Here is a 15,699-nt window from a genome sequence, read left to right as displayed (position 1 = left end):
CATCTGTGATGGGGTGCACAAACCCCACACTGGTGAAGCAAGGGTTAAGGAGTTGCTCTCCACACAGGGCATGCTCACAGTGAAGGCAGAGTTCAAAAGAGAGCAGCTCAGTTCAGTCTGGGCGGACAGAGCAGGAGAGCAAATGGGTGGTGCAGCCTCCTACAGAGAAGCCGCTGAGGCTCCAACCAACCCAAACCAGGCCCTGTGGTCAAGCTGCTGCAGGGTCTTCAACCATGGAGGTTGAGGACATCAAGCTGCCACAAACAGAGGGACACCTTCCAGAGAGTGACCCAAGCGAACTCCAAGGGGGACCCCAAGACAGACCAGTGGCACCAGCAGAGGAACCGAAGCCGGAGTAGGAAGTGGCCCAGGGAGCAGGTATAGGGGTGTCCACACCCCAGCCTGCACATTTTGAATCGTTGTTTCTTTGGGCCCTGGGTTGGAACCTGGTGGAGCAGGGACGGCCCAGGTTCCTGTACCCATGGCCACTGACCCTTGCCATTAGGTGATACCACTGGGTACTCTTGCCATTGGGCAATACAACCAGTGACTCTAGCCGCTAGGCAAAGTGGTCACTGACTCTCGCCATTGGACAATACGGCTGCAGACTCTCATCACTGTGAGACACAGCCACTGACTCTAGCTGCTAGGCAAAGCAGTCATTGATGCTCACCACTGAGCGATACAGGTGCAGACTCTCGTCACTGGGAGACACAGCCACTGACTCTAGCAGCTAGGCAAAGCTGCCATTGATGCTCACCACTGGATGACACGTCCAGAGTATCACCATTAGGCAGTACTGCTGGCCTTGGACTCAAAACCCTCTTTGACACTATCATTAACCTGTCACTGATTGTATTTATTGTCACTAGTCTTTCTTCATTTTACTAGCAAGAGCTATATCTACTTTGTTTCTTGAGTGGGAGGCCCCCCAGTACATTATTATGTGCCCTTCCTCAATCTCTTTGGCTTTCTGCTGCTTCCATTTTGTTTCCTAGATGCATACTATCTGTACCTTCCTCCTCTTCAATGTCTCCACGAGGTCCTATGGCCAGTTAGTGTGCCAACATTCCAGTTTACTGGTCTGATCTTGGTTTTCTGGGCTAGCTTCTTTAACTGCATGTGTCCAAAGTCATGCCATAACCTTCACCTACTTTCCACAACTTTCAGGTGGGGGCACTATACAGTAAAATTCTGCTCTGCTCTTTAATTAATGAATTACTGTTTGTATATTTGTTTTCTAAATCATTTCATTTGGTATCCCTTACTTAGTAGAAAGAGCATAGGACTATTGAAAGAAGCACTTTGTGTTTGAGGAAAAGCGTTCTGTGAAAGTATTTCCTTGCTTTTCTCTGGCTGGCATTCTTTCTAGTGCTCATTAAATGGGATTCTAAATTTCAGTCACTGATGTGTTTAAATCCATTTTAATGAAAAAATTCTAATCCCGTATAATCACACTATAAGTGCCCGCTTTCTCTTCAAAGGGAAAACAGTGTAAAATGTTAATGCATGCCTCTGCCTGATCGTATTAAAAGTGTTTGGGCAGCTTTAAATCCGATTAGTGTAACTGTTACAGATTACAGTGAAATCACTTATGATCACAGATAGTCACAGCTACTCAAAAGAGTCACATTCACAATCCATGCTCTGCTAACATAGTTATGATATTTAAATGGACGGGCACAACAATGCATTGTAGTAAAGAGTTTAATCTTTTTATTAGAATAACAAAAGGGCTAGAGGAGAAAATATTTCTTATTAAGATCACACACAAATACCTTTTTAAGCAAACTATTACAAATCCAAAAAAGTATTGCAACTATTGCAAATCCAAAAAAGTATTGCAACTATTGCAAATCCAGGGAAGATTCCCTTTAGTGATTCACAATATGTCCCAAGAAGAGATCAGACTACAAATTCTAATATTTCCAGAAATGTAAACATAAAGGATCATCAAGTTATGATTATTTTATTCCTTTTGAAGACACAGCACTGTTTGCAACTATGAAATTTCCCCACAACCATGTTTTTATTAAATCCTATTGTCTTTTTTCATGTAACTGTACTGCTCTGAATGCTGAAGTCTTTTGTTAAAGTATGGGTATAGCACTGGTAGCAGTTGTGCAGGCTTCTTAACACTACCCGCCCTCAGCACAGTTTCCCTCTGATGTCCAGCAAAGGAAGTGTAAATTCTGTATCTGTGCCAAATCAGCTGTTAAAATCTCTGCTGTTAATTATTTTTAATAATTCTAATTACAAAGCACTTTATGTCTTATACTTAGTTGTTATTAGAGGGGTACTTAACAAATATTTTCTCCTTCAAATTGAACAGAGGACTATAAGAAGAAATTCAAAGAGTTAATTGTAATTTCATTCTGGCAATCTTTGCTCAGGCAAAACTGAAGGATTGGTGCTAGTATCACCAGGAAATATGCAGGAAGGCAGACTTTTTAAAAAAAATGATTCATGGAAGCTGTAAGGAATTAAATCAAATCGTTCATATAATCATAAGTACCATAATTAGAGGAGGATTTATAATAATTCCATGCATGTTTCTAGTATCTGAGTCTTTTTTTCTTGCAATTTTCTGTATCTGCTTTACATAAAACTTGGACTCTTACCAAAGCCTAATGAGACTACTTTATATTAAGCTTCTCTAAGGATCTAAGCTTTAAAATGAAAAGAAAAAAATCCTGCTAATTTATCTTAGTGGAAAAGGTGTCATAATTTGAGTGAAAAACAGTAAGCAGAGGGATAAAGATGAGCTAAGAAAAAGCTCAAGCAATCAATATGTTCTGTACCTGCACACTGAAATAGTCTTCAGTGATTTGTAAGGTTCTTACAATTGTATATTTTAACTTTATATTAGGTTCAAGTGTGATTGTGTTAAAATCTGAACAGTGTGCACAGATTTAATGCTTTAATAAGCTATAATATGTTTAAACTTTTTACATGCTGTAAAAGAATATTGCCATACCACTAAACAACAGGAATCAAAACTTTGTTTTAGAGGATGATAAAGCATACAAAATATACGTCTATTACAGGTTGAAATTAATACTAGTTACAAGCTGGTGATTAGAGTGATTTGTAGAATGTAGATAGTAGAGTGATAGAACCTAGTAAACCAAATAGAAAATAAGATCACATTTGCTTTTGTAAGGCAACTGGGTGAAAAAACAAGAATTTTTACGTCAGTTTTCTGCAGTACTCAAGAAGTGGAAAGAGGAGTGACAGGGAGCCATTATAAAATAATCTGTTATGGAGAATGAATTTCAAATATAGAGATTGTCAAGAACCAAAATCTAGATATGAATGTACCCAAACTTTTGGTAATTTCAGAGCCAGGCCTCCACAGCTGACCTTTATTTTCATAAAGGGCCAGAACTGAAACTCACATCCCAAAACTCCTAGACTGAAGAATTCTGGATCCAAGTTTTGCATGGTTCCTTTCTAACAAGTGAGAATATGAATGATCCTTCCTTTTATAAAGTGTGCTTCTGATGTGTCAGGTGTGTAAGGAGTGTTCAGTTTAAGCCATACTGATTTCTAAGAAGATCAGGATGTTATATTGGTTGCTGTTGTTGTTGCTCTTTGAACCTCAACAAGAGAAAGTGCCTGAAATACACCCTTCCTCTTGTACTCTGTATCCTGTGATGTATAAACACCCAGTCCTATGATTGGAAAGGAGAGGGTTAACCCTCTGCTCCTGAGCTAAGCCACTGCCTGCCCTCAGTGCAAGGATTGCCAGGGAGACCAGCCATGAGAGACAGAGGGAAATGTGGCTTGGCTCAGATGGAAAGTTACCTAATCTGAAAGGGATTATAAAGGGAGAATGCTCTGGGGAAGCTTTCTATCTGGCATGGAATCAGACCTGTGTATGGCTAAGGACAAACCTTAGCTGCAGGAAAATTTTGTGAGCTGACTGTTTTTGTTTTTCTTTGGTTTTGAGGGGGAGGGAGGTTGATGTTTTGGTTTTGTTATATGAAGTTATTTTTGCATGGGTTAAATTTAGTGCCAAAAGCCTGCCTGCAGGCAGCCTTTTTGTGTTAAATTAGCAGAGCTGGTTGTTTGGAAAACCAAACCTTGGCATTGGTCCTCCATCAAACATTGCCTAGGTGACCTGTCCCATCCCAGAATGAAGTGGTATTATTCCGACTCTCTCAATCTCTTCTTTTGTGAAGCTGTCCCGTGTGGGTTAAATACTTAGAGTCACTGGGCCACTGAAACAGTCACTCTGTAATCTGGTGATTAGGGCCCACCTACGAGTGGGAGACCCTGGGTCGTGTCCCCCTGCTTCAGTGACTTTGTAATTACTTACACAAAGTAGAACAGCTTCAACAGGAGAGATGGAGGGAGACCCGCAGCAGAATATCCCCTAGCTCAGTGATTATAGCACTCTCCTTAGAGGTGAGGGACCCCTGTTCAAATTCTTTCTCCATCTCTCCTTGAGGAGGGAATTAAACCTTGGTCTCCCACATCCCAAGTGAATGCTCTAACCACTAGGCTAAAAGGTCACTACTGGCACTGGTAGCCATATTTTGAAAGGGACCCAATCCAGCAGGCAGCTTCTATGCATGCCTACCAGATCAGGCTCTATTTGTGAATAGATGGGCTGATGTCTGTCTTCTCCAGTTTGTGAATCACTCTGAGGCTTAGGCTGGAGATAGGTGCCTGAATGGCTAGAGTGAGGCAGCAGTGTGCATACCCAGAAGGAACTTTTACCCTGAAACGATAAGCACTGTGTGAGTTTGGGTGCTTACAGGGTTCAGCGGGAGTTTTGTAGAACCTAAAACTGAGATTCAGGCACCTGAACCCAGAGTTAGGCTCCTAAATCTAGGGTTTAGACTCCTAAATACTTCTGAATCCAGGCCTTAATCTCTCCGTTTGCATACCCCAACTATAAAATGAGGATGAGGATAATCTCTTTTTCCCACCCTTTTGTCTCTCTTCAGTTTGTAGTTGTAAGTATTTTGAGGAGAGACTCTCTTACTTTGTGTTTGTACTGTGCTGGGCACAATGGGCCCCCGGTTTCAGTTGGGAACTGTGAATGTTATTGTAACACAAATAAATAAAAATAAGCAAAGCTTATCTTAGATGGCAAGTTGGAAGATGCAAACAGAAGCGTGGGAGAAAGAACCTTAACTGAGCTGTAAAATTGCTGGTTAATAGAGATATAGCATTGTTTTGTCCACATATTTAGGGACAGGTTCAGTCTGTACATATATCTTCCTATCCCATTCCTGGGAAGTAGTTGTCTGAAATCATGAGTGGAGAGACCCTGACTGTAGATCTCGCTTCTTTCCTTGAGTTTGAAAATCCCAGATTTAGCAGCATTCAGGTGCTGCATATTTACTTAGCTAAGCATTGTCTTGAATGGTTTTGCAGTGAGGAATTTATTTGGGCAGTGGATGTGAGCTGTGTTTTTCCACTCTGCTTGTGGAGACTTTAAATATATCTGTTAATGTTTTAAATGTCGCCTGATACCCAGGTGCTACAGCAAGGGATGCCAAACTAACACAAAAAGAAGTGAGAATATTTAAGGAAGCTAGGATGTGATGTATTGCACACATGAATTAGTATTACGCTGTGCAGATCCAGCACAAAAGTGCTGAATTTTAGACTTGGCTGACCAGGTGGGTGTTTTGATTATATAGTCGCTTTTTGTTTTGTTTTGTTTTTTGAGAGGCAGTGTGATCTAATGCAGTGGTTCCAAACCAGAGGTCCGGGGCCCCCTGGAGGGGCCGTGAACAGGTTTCAGGGGGACCACCAAGCAGGGCCAGCGTTAGACTTACTGGGACCCAGAGCAAAAAGCCAAAGCCCCACTGCATGAGCCCTGCCACGTGGGGCTAGGTTTGCCAGGCATCCGGTTTTACACCAGACTGCCCGGTTGAAAAGGGACCCCAGTGGCTCTGGTCAGCTGCACAATGGGGGCCCAAGGCTGGGGCAGGCTCCCTTTCTGCCCTGGCTCTGTGCAGCTCCCAGAAGCGATGCCAGGTCCCTGCAGCCCCTAGGCGCATGGGTGGCCAGGGAGGCTCCGCGCGCTGCCCTCCCCCTGAATACCGGCTCCTCAGCTCCCATTGGCCAGGAACCGTGACCAATGGGAGCTGTGGGTGCAGTGCCTGCAGGCACAAGGGCAACATGCAGACCCTCCCTGGCCACCCATGCACCTAGGGGCCACAGGGACCTGATGGCTGCTGCCGGGACCAAGCACCCTGAAACTCCTCCCACACCCCAAGCCCCCGCCCCGGAGTCCCCTCCTGCACTCCAAACCCCTCATCACCAGCCCCACCCCAGAGCCTACACCTCCAGCCAGAGCCCTCACCCCCCTGCCCCAACCCGGTGAAAGTGAGTGAGGGTTGGGGAGAGTGAGAGACAGAGGAAGGAGGGATGGAGGGAGCGGGGTTGGGGCCTCAGGGAAGTGTCAGGGCAGCGGCTGGGCCTCAGGGCAGGGTGAAGCAGGTGGTGGGGTAGGAGTGTTTGGTTTTGTGTGATTAGAAAGTTGGCAACCCTACGCCGGGGCTGAAGCCAAAGCTTGAGCAACTTAGCTTCAAGGGGCCCCCTGTGGCACGGGGTATGGGCAGTTGCCCTGCTTGCTACCCCATAATGCTAGTCCTGGCTTTTATATGCAGAAAAACAGTTGTTGTGGCACAGGTGAGCTGTGGAGTTTTTATAGCATGTTGCTGGGGCCTCAGAAAGAAAAAAGTTGAGAACCCTTGATCTAGTGGATAAGGCACTAGAGTGGGAGTACAAGAACTGGATTCTATTACTAGCTGTTCTGCTGATCTGCTATGTGAAATTGGGCACCTCCATTCTGTCTCTATTTCCCTTCCCACCCTGTCTGTCCTGCCTATTTAAATTACAGGCACTTTAAGGCCAAGACTGTCTCTTTCTGTGCAATTCTAGGCACAACAGAGCCTGAATTCAGAGAGGGCCTGCAGCTGCTACCATAATATAATCATGATAATTTTTGAGAGGCATGTTCTCACAGAAATTACTGAGACAAAAAATGATTGTATCACTTAGGTGTGTCTATGCTGCACATTCCTACGCTATGTGATGCTCTAGCACAGGTATAAGTACCAGTGTAGGGGTTGAGGCACTGCTTAGGTGAGTGAAGACAGGACAAAACCTTGGGTTACTTTACTGACCTTACACAGCTCTCTACGTGCCTAAGCAGTGCCTCCCCCATCTACACTGCTTGTTTTAGCAGTGTAGTGTCCTGCTGTTTCCCTGCTGCTGGAGCCTTTTCCCACCACAGTGAGCTGCCAGGGCCTTTCCCTGCTGCCTCCCCCTGACAGAGTCTTTCACTTTTGTGTGCAGCTATATGCACTACAGTGTGGAAGTTGAGTGGTATTCACTGCAGCATGTAGCTACCTGTAGTCTATGCACTGCCATCAGTGGTGTGCAGCGTAGACATATTCTTAATGTGTTACTGTAAAGTCCTCTGATACCACTGTGATGGATGCAGTATGAGACCTTGAATACAGTAGAATTGAATTGTATGCAGACATTTGAAATGCTTTCCCAAAGCAGTCCTTGAGTTACAGTCACATCTCCCATGTCAACTTTTCTATCGTTAGCAATGACTCGACAGTGTTAAGGAGGCTGCTTTGGGAGAAATTTGCTGTTACCACCACATATGAGTGCTCTAGTTTACCATAGTTTCATGAACACCCTGATGAGGGATTACCAGGGAGGATTATGAATATATGAGGAACAAGAACAAGGAGTGGGCCCCAGATGGGAAACCTAAGGAAGAGAAGTTAAATGACTTGTCCAAAGTTACACAATGAGTCAATGTATCAATGCTTTCTGACAGAGCTGATCTCATAGCAACCACCGGGAAGGGAATTAATAGAAAAATACATCACATGTACATTCCCAAAATTCTGTGTTGGGCTGTGAAAGGTGTTGTGAAAAAAAGTCCTCATTCTCCACTTTTCATTTTAGATTAACATAACCAAATACTAATGGTAGCTTCTGTGGTGGGCATGATACTCCTTACTTCATGGATGGAGAACAACCAGACAAAACACAGCTCCCCCAAGGATATATAATGGATGGAGATTATGTAATATGTACTGGACAGTGGCTTTTATTCCCAGGAGGGGTGACATTTTAGAAAGTCACATAAAAGTACTGCACAGGAAAAGTAAAATCGTCTTGTTTCTGTTGTATCAAGATGAAGTCTGTAAACAGTATGTTTCCCTCCTCCCCCAGCCTTCCTGGGCTACCGTTGCAGTGTCCCCCAATTTGTGTGCTGAAGTAATAAAGAATGCAGGAATAAGAAACAGTGACTTGTTAGTGAAATGAAATGAGGGGAAGGCAGCCTCCAGCTGCTATGATAGTCCAGACAGGACATTAAGCAGTGTGGGGGAGAAGAGCCCAGCATCCTGCTGCTATGATAGTCCAGGCAGTACAGAATCTTTTCTTTACACATGAAGGGCGGGGGCTGATGGAGCTCAGCCCCCTGTTGCTATGATGAAGACGGTTACCAGCCGTTCTGTACCGTCTACTGGGAATGACCGGGAGGCCAGTCAGGAGCACTCATGGGCTGATGACAAGGACGGATAGCAGTCCTATTGCACTACACCATCTGCCACAAGGCTGATGATGACGACAGATATCAGCCATATTGTACCATCAGCCACCAAGGGGGCGGGGGGGCGAGGATGCTACAGTACAGTGCCGCAGCATCGCGTCTACCAGCAGCATTCAGTACACATAGGGTGACATTTAAAAGAGTCAAGAGACGATTTTTTTCCCTTTTCCTTCTGGGGGTTGGGGGTGGGGGTACATTGACGAGCTATGCCCTGAACCACCACGGACAATGTGTTTGACCCTACAGGTATTGGGAGCTCAGCCAAGAATGCAAATGCTTTTCGGAGACTGCAGGAACTGTGGGATAGCTTGAGTCCTCAGTCCCCCCTCCCTCCCTCCATGAGCGTCCATTTGATTCTTTGGCTTTCCGTTACGCTTGTCACGCAGCAGTGGGCTGAGTCCCTGCTATGGCGTCTGTCTGGAGATTTTTTAAAAATACTTTGGACTTTCGTCTTCTGTAACGGAGCTCTGATAGAACAGATTTGTCTGCCCATACAGCAATCACATCCGTACGGTCCATGCTGGAGCTCTTTTTGGATTTTGTTTTCGGACTGCATCGCCAGCCTTGCTGATCGGAGCTCCACGCTGGGCAAACAGGAAATGATATTCAAAAGTTCCTGGGGCTTTTCCTGTCTACCTGGCCAGTGCATCTGAGTTCAGATTGCTGTCCAGAGCGGTCAGTGGTGCACTGTGGGATACCACCCGGAGGCCAATACCGTCGATTTGCGGCCACACTAACCCTAATCCGATATGGCAATACCGATATTAGCGCTACTCCTCTCGTTGGGGAGGAGTACAGAAACCGGTTTAAAGAGCCCTTTATATCGATATAAAGGGCCTCTTAGTGTGGACGGGTGTGGCGTTGAATCGGTTTAACGCTCCTAAAACCAGTTTAAAAGCGTAGTGTAGACCAGGCCTAAGTCAGGTGTCCCTGTTGAATAACTACTCAAGAAATGATACTGTTGAGTCCTAAGAGCCCCACCAAGGCCCTGCTGTCTTTTTTTTTTGATCCACTGAAAGACTACCTTACACTCATCACAGCAAAATACTCCACAAGCCAATATCTAATACATAGTGACCTTCTTCCTCAGTTTGGTATCAGGGATATCTGCTGTTTTGCCACAAAGCCAGTGATTATTCTGGAGGCTAACTCCTCTATTTCTACTGAATGAACAGTTAAAAATCAAACCATTAAAAGACCATGTTTATCCTCGGTTATACACATGGAACTCCCATTGGCTTCAATAGGAATTGCACACATTTATCCCAGGGCAGAATTTGTCCCCAGGATTAACTGTTGTAAATTTAGTAAGAGCTAATTAAACGGCAGCATGCAATATACATGACAGAAACTGTAGCAGTCCTAAGGACAACATCTAAAGTCTTAAGTCTTAGTATATATATATATCCCAGATGCTGAGCCTTTGATAGATTATACTGTAAAAAAGAAATTTACCATGGGGCTCCCTAGTAGGCATAGGAATTAGAAAAAAAAATAGATGTAACAGTGCCACTGCGCTAATAATAACAAAATATACTACCAATAAAACCAGTTAAGGGTCTGAAGAGAGACCACTTGTATTTGCTATTAATAAAAACATCAAAGTCAACATACTGATCTCAGCCAGGGGCACCTATGACAGCAGCAGAAGGTATAGTGCAATAGGACTGGTAACCGTCATCTCATTGCCAATTTACAATGGCATGGTATACGGTACAGAACGGCTGCTAACCATCTCTGCTGTCATGCAAAAGCAAATGAATGTTGCTGTGTAGCGCTGCTGAATTGCCTCTGTCCGCAGCATCTAGTACACATACGGTGACAGTGACAAAAGGCAAAACAGGCTCCATGGTTGCCACGCTATGGCGTCTGCCAGGGCAATCCAGGGGAAAGGGGCGCGAAATGATTGTCTGCCGTTGCTTTCCCGGAGGAAGGAATGACTGACGACATTTACCCAGAACCACCCGCGACAATGATTTTTGCCCCATCAGGCACTGGGATCTCAACCCAGAATTCCAAGGGGCGGGGGAGACTGCGGGAACTATGGGATAGCTACGGAATAGCTACCCACAGTGCAACGCTCCAGAAATCGACGCTAGCCTCGGACCGTGGATGCACACCACCGAATTAATGTGCTTAGTGTGGCTGCGTGCACTCGATTTTATACAATCTGTTTTACTAAACCAGTTTATGTAAATTCGGAATAATCCCGTAGTGTAGACGTACCCTTATTTTGTTGAAAATCTTCCCACTGACTGAACACAACAGCACCCAAAGTGACTCTATGACCTTCTGATATCAAGACTGACAAATGTAATTGTATTTACAGATTTTGTGGAGTTGGACCTACAGTTACCACATCCATCTTTCCCTTTCTGACTTCCTCTTTTTTCATTATGTTACAATGTCAGCTCACAAATGATGATGCACAGTGAAAATGAAATATTTTTCTTTATCCATATTCCTTATTGGCCTCAAAGATGTTATGGAATATTTGTGGGGAAAAAAATGTGCAAGACAAATAAAGTGTCTGGTCTTCAGAGATCCTAAGCACCCACATGTCATATTGACTTCAACTGATGTTGTAGGTGCTGAACATCACTAAAAATAACACCCAAAAGGCTTACGATTTCTGTGGTACTTCAGGTATCAGAGGGGTAGCCGTGTTAGTCTGGTTCTGTAGAAGCAGCAAAGAATCCTGTGGCACCTTATAGACTAACAGACGTTTTGCAGCATGAGCTTTCGTGGGTGAATACCCACTTCTTCGGATTCTGTGGTACTTCAGTTTATTAATTTCACAAACAACTTCACCCCTGCCTAACCTGATTTCTGTGATACCATATATCAAATAAATCCCTGAAAGATCAGAAATGGATACCGTGTAGAGTCAAGCACAGGAGTTTATTACGCACAGCACTGGTGGAGTGTCACTTTGCTTATCAGGCTCAGAGACACTGCAGAACAATTAATTACAATAGATTATATAGGGTGCCATGGGTGGAGTGAAGTGATGGGGAGGGAGTTCCCAAGCCTCAGATAGGTTCTAGGAGCAAGACAAGATAAGCACAATAAGCCAATAGTCTAAAAGATTACGTAATGGCTCCACCCATGGTTCGAATTGACGTATTGCTAACACACAGGTAATTACTTTAAACTATTTCTATTAAAGCATATAGGTTAATTTTTATTTTGGAATCCAGGGGAGTGAGGTAGCAGCTCTCCCGGTTGACCAACAGGTACATTCCTGGAGATTTAAAGCAAAAAAGCAGTAATTAGTATTTAACAATAACAATTGTTTATAAGTTTACCCTTGCATTTCTGTGAACTGGGATTGGCATACATCTATGAGGGGAGGGTGTCATTGCCCATGTCAATTATGTTAGACCTCTCCCTGAACTCTGTTTTGGCATCTGTACCAGGGCGTTACCTTGGAGGCCCTTCTCAGTGCTTCCTGTGTCTATAACTTGCAATAAGGACACCTTGTTACAACTCACCATCTGGAGTTATTCTGACTTCACTTATTGGCTTGAAACACACAAGGTTGTCTGTTTACCCCAGCTTTCTCTTAGCTATGTATTGTTCTTTGTTAGCTAGTCCTCATCCGGGCCTGTATGAAAAGTTCTTAGCAGATACTGTAGTTAAGATCTTACATCCACAGCAAATGGATTTTGGCCCTTCAACCCCAAAATTTCATAGAGAGAGAAGGCTTCTTTCAGGGTCACAAAGTTTTGTTTTGTTTTTTCACTTTCTGTTTGTCTGGTGATTGAATAACACACAATGTAGTACTAAGCCACAGTTAACAGCAAAATAAGAATGACAGAAGTTTACACTTTATCAGCCATTGGCTCAAAGGGGAGCACGATCATTGCTAAAAGCTCAAAGGTAGGCTTCCATTTGTGCGGGCTAGAACAAAACAATGTATTTCCCTCATCAATGTAAAGAAGCAGATAAAGCACAAAGATGAAAGAGACACATAACTTATCCATGTCAGAAGTTTATAAATAGATCCAAATCAGTACAATAGACTACAACAGTGGTGGGCAGCCTGCAGCCCATGGGCCGCACGCAGCCCATCAGGGTAATCCCCTGGCAGGCCGTGAGACAGTTTGTTTACATTTGCATGGCCGCCCGCAGCTCCCAGTGGCTGCAGTTCACCATTCCTGGCCAATGCGGGGTGCGGGAAGTGGCAACCAGCACGTCCCTGTGTCCCGTGCAGAGCCAGCGAAGAAAGAACTTTTGTTTGAGCTCCTAAGATAAATTTTTGCGTTAATGTTGAGCTCTCTGCTGTCATATGTAACCCCACGCAAATTACTGAAAGCTAAAAGTTTCCTAATTAAAACATCCTGTTTTTCCTCAGCAGATGTCATGATTTTGCATAATCACCCCCGCTGTTTGTACTAGTTTCTGTTACCATTCTTGGATAAAAAACGTCATTAATGAGCATGTTAAAATTGTGTGAACCATAATGTCCTCAATAAGCTTAATTCAGGTCACTATTTCAAACTACCCATCCGTCTGACATTAGCAGGGTACTGGTCACTTGCTTTTCATTCAGCTGTTTGGACTGCCCACTTCTTCATGTTCCCTTGAAGAAGAATATCTGGACAAATGCACCATGAAACCAATGATATACGTGAGATTCACTGATGATATTTTCATCCTCTGGACAGATGACTTATAGATTTCCACCACAATTTCAACAACCACAACCTGTCCATTAAACTCTCTCTCCCACACTAGCATCAACTTCCTGGACACCATGATCAGCTTCAACAGTGGTACCCTAAAGACAACTGTATATGAGAAACCCATGGGTCACCACACCTACCTTCATAGATCCAGTAACCACCCCAAACATACCAAGAAATACAGCCGGGCACTCAGATACCACAGAATATGCTGCAAGGAGAAAGTCCGGGATATACACATTCACACACTCAAAACCACCTTCACCAAACAAGGACACTCCACCAGAGAAGCAGATCACATCATGGAATGGGCCACTCAAATTCTCTGAGAGAGCAATACAGAAATAAACTCCCATAAGAACATAAGAACGGCCATACTGGGTCAGACCAAAGGTCCATCTAGCCCAGTATCCTGTCTTCCAACAGTGGCCAATGCCAGGTGCCCCAGAGGGAATGAACAGAACAGGTAATAATCAAGTGATTGATTCTCTGTCACCCATTCCCAGCTTCTGGCAAACAGAGGCTAGGGACACCATCCCTCCCCATCCTGGCTAATAGCCATTGATGGACCTATCCTCCATGAATTTATCTAGTTCTTTGAATCCTGTTATAGTCTTGGCCTTCACAACATCCTCTGGCAAAGAGTTCCACAGGTTGACTGTGCATTGTGTGAAGAAATACTTCCTTTTGTTTGTTTTAAACCTGCTGCTGGTGACCTCTAATTCTTGTGTTCTGAGAAGGAGTAAATAACACTTCCTTATTTACTTTCTCCAGACCAGTCATGATTTTATTAAAGTCAATCATATCCTCCCTTAGTTGTCTCTTTTCCAAGCTGAAAAGTCACAGTCTTATTAATCCCTCCTCATGTGGAAGCCATTCCATACCCTGAATCATTTTTGTTGCCCTTTTCTGAACCTTTTTCAATTCCAATATATCTTTTTTAAATTGGGGCAACCACATTTTACACAATATTCAAGTTGTGGGCAAGCCATGGATTTATATAGAGACAATATGATATTTTCTGTCTTATTATCTATCCCTTTATTGATGATTCCCAACATTCTGTTCACTTTTTTGACTGCCGCTACACATTGAGTGGATGTTTTCAGAGAACTATCCACAATGACTCCAAGATCTCTTTCTTGAGTGGTAACAGCTAATTTAGACCCCATCATTTTATATGTATAGTTGGGGCTATGTTTTCCAATGTGCATTACTTTGCATTTATCAACATTGAATTTTATCTGATATTTTGTTGTCCGGTCACCCAGTTTTGAGAAATCCTTTTTGTAGCTCTTCACAGTCTGCCTGGACCTTAACTACCTAGAGTAGTTTTGTATCATCTGCAAATTTTGCCACCTCACTGTTTACCCCTTTTTTCAGATCATTTATGAATATGTTGACTAGGCCTGGTCCCAGTAGAGATCCCTGGGGGACACCAGTGTTTACCTCTCTTCATTCTGAAAACTGACCATTTATTACTATCCTTTGTTTTCTATCTTTTTGCCAGTTACCAATCCATGAGAAGACCTTCCCCTCTTATCCCATGACAGCTTACTTTGCTTAAAAGCCTTTTGTGAGGGATCTCGTCAAAGGCTTTCTGAAAATCTAAATACACTATATCCACTGGATCCCCCTTGCCCACATACTTGTTGACCCTCTCAAATAATTCTAGTAGATTGGTGAGGCATTATTTCCTTTTACAAAAACCATGTTGACTCTTCCCCAACAATTATGTTTGTCTATGTGTCTGACAATTTTGTTCTTTACAATAGTTTCAACCAGTTTGCCCAGTACTGAAGTCAGGCTTACTGGCCTGTAATTGCCGGGATCACCTCTGGAGCCTTTTTTAAAAATTGGCGTCACATTAGCTATTCTCCAGTCATTTGGTACAGAAGCTGATTTAAATGACAAATTAGTAGTTCTGCAATTTCACATTTGAGTTCCTTCAGAACTCTTGGGTGAATACCATCTGGTCCTGGTGACTTATTACTATTTAGTTTATCAATTTGTTCCAAAACCTCCTCTAATGACACCTCAATCAGCTTTGTCCTCAGATTTGTCACCTAAAAAGAATGGCTCAGGTTTGGGAATCTCCCTCACATCCTCAGCCTTGAAAACCTGTGCAAAGAATTCATTTAGTTTCTCTGCAAGGGCCTTATCATCCTTGAGTGCTCCTTTAGCATCTCGATGATCCAGTGGCCCCACTGATGTTTAGCAGGCTTCCTGCTTCTGATGTACTTAAAAAAATTTTGCTAATACTTTTTGAGTCTTTGGCTAGCTGTTCTTCAAACTCTTTTTTGACCTTCCTAATTATATTTTTACACTTCATTTGCCAGAGTTTATGCTCCTTTCTATTTTCCTCACTAGGATTTATCTTCCACTTTTTAAAGGATGCCTTTTTCC

Source organism: Mauremys mutica, chromosome 4 (genome assembly GCF_020497125.1).
Source record: "Mauremys mutica isolate MM-2020 ecotype Southern chromosome 4, ASM2049712v1, whole genome shotgun sequence".
Lineage (NCBI taxonomy): Eukaryota > Metazoa > Chordata > Testudines > Geoemydidae > Mauremys > Mauremys mutica.
This window is presented reverse-complemented; position numbering follows the sequence as displayed.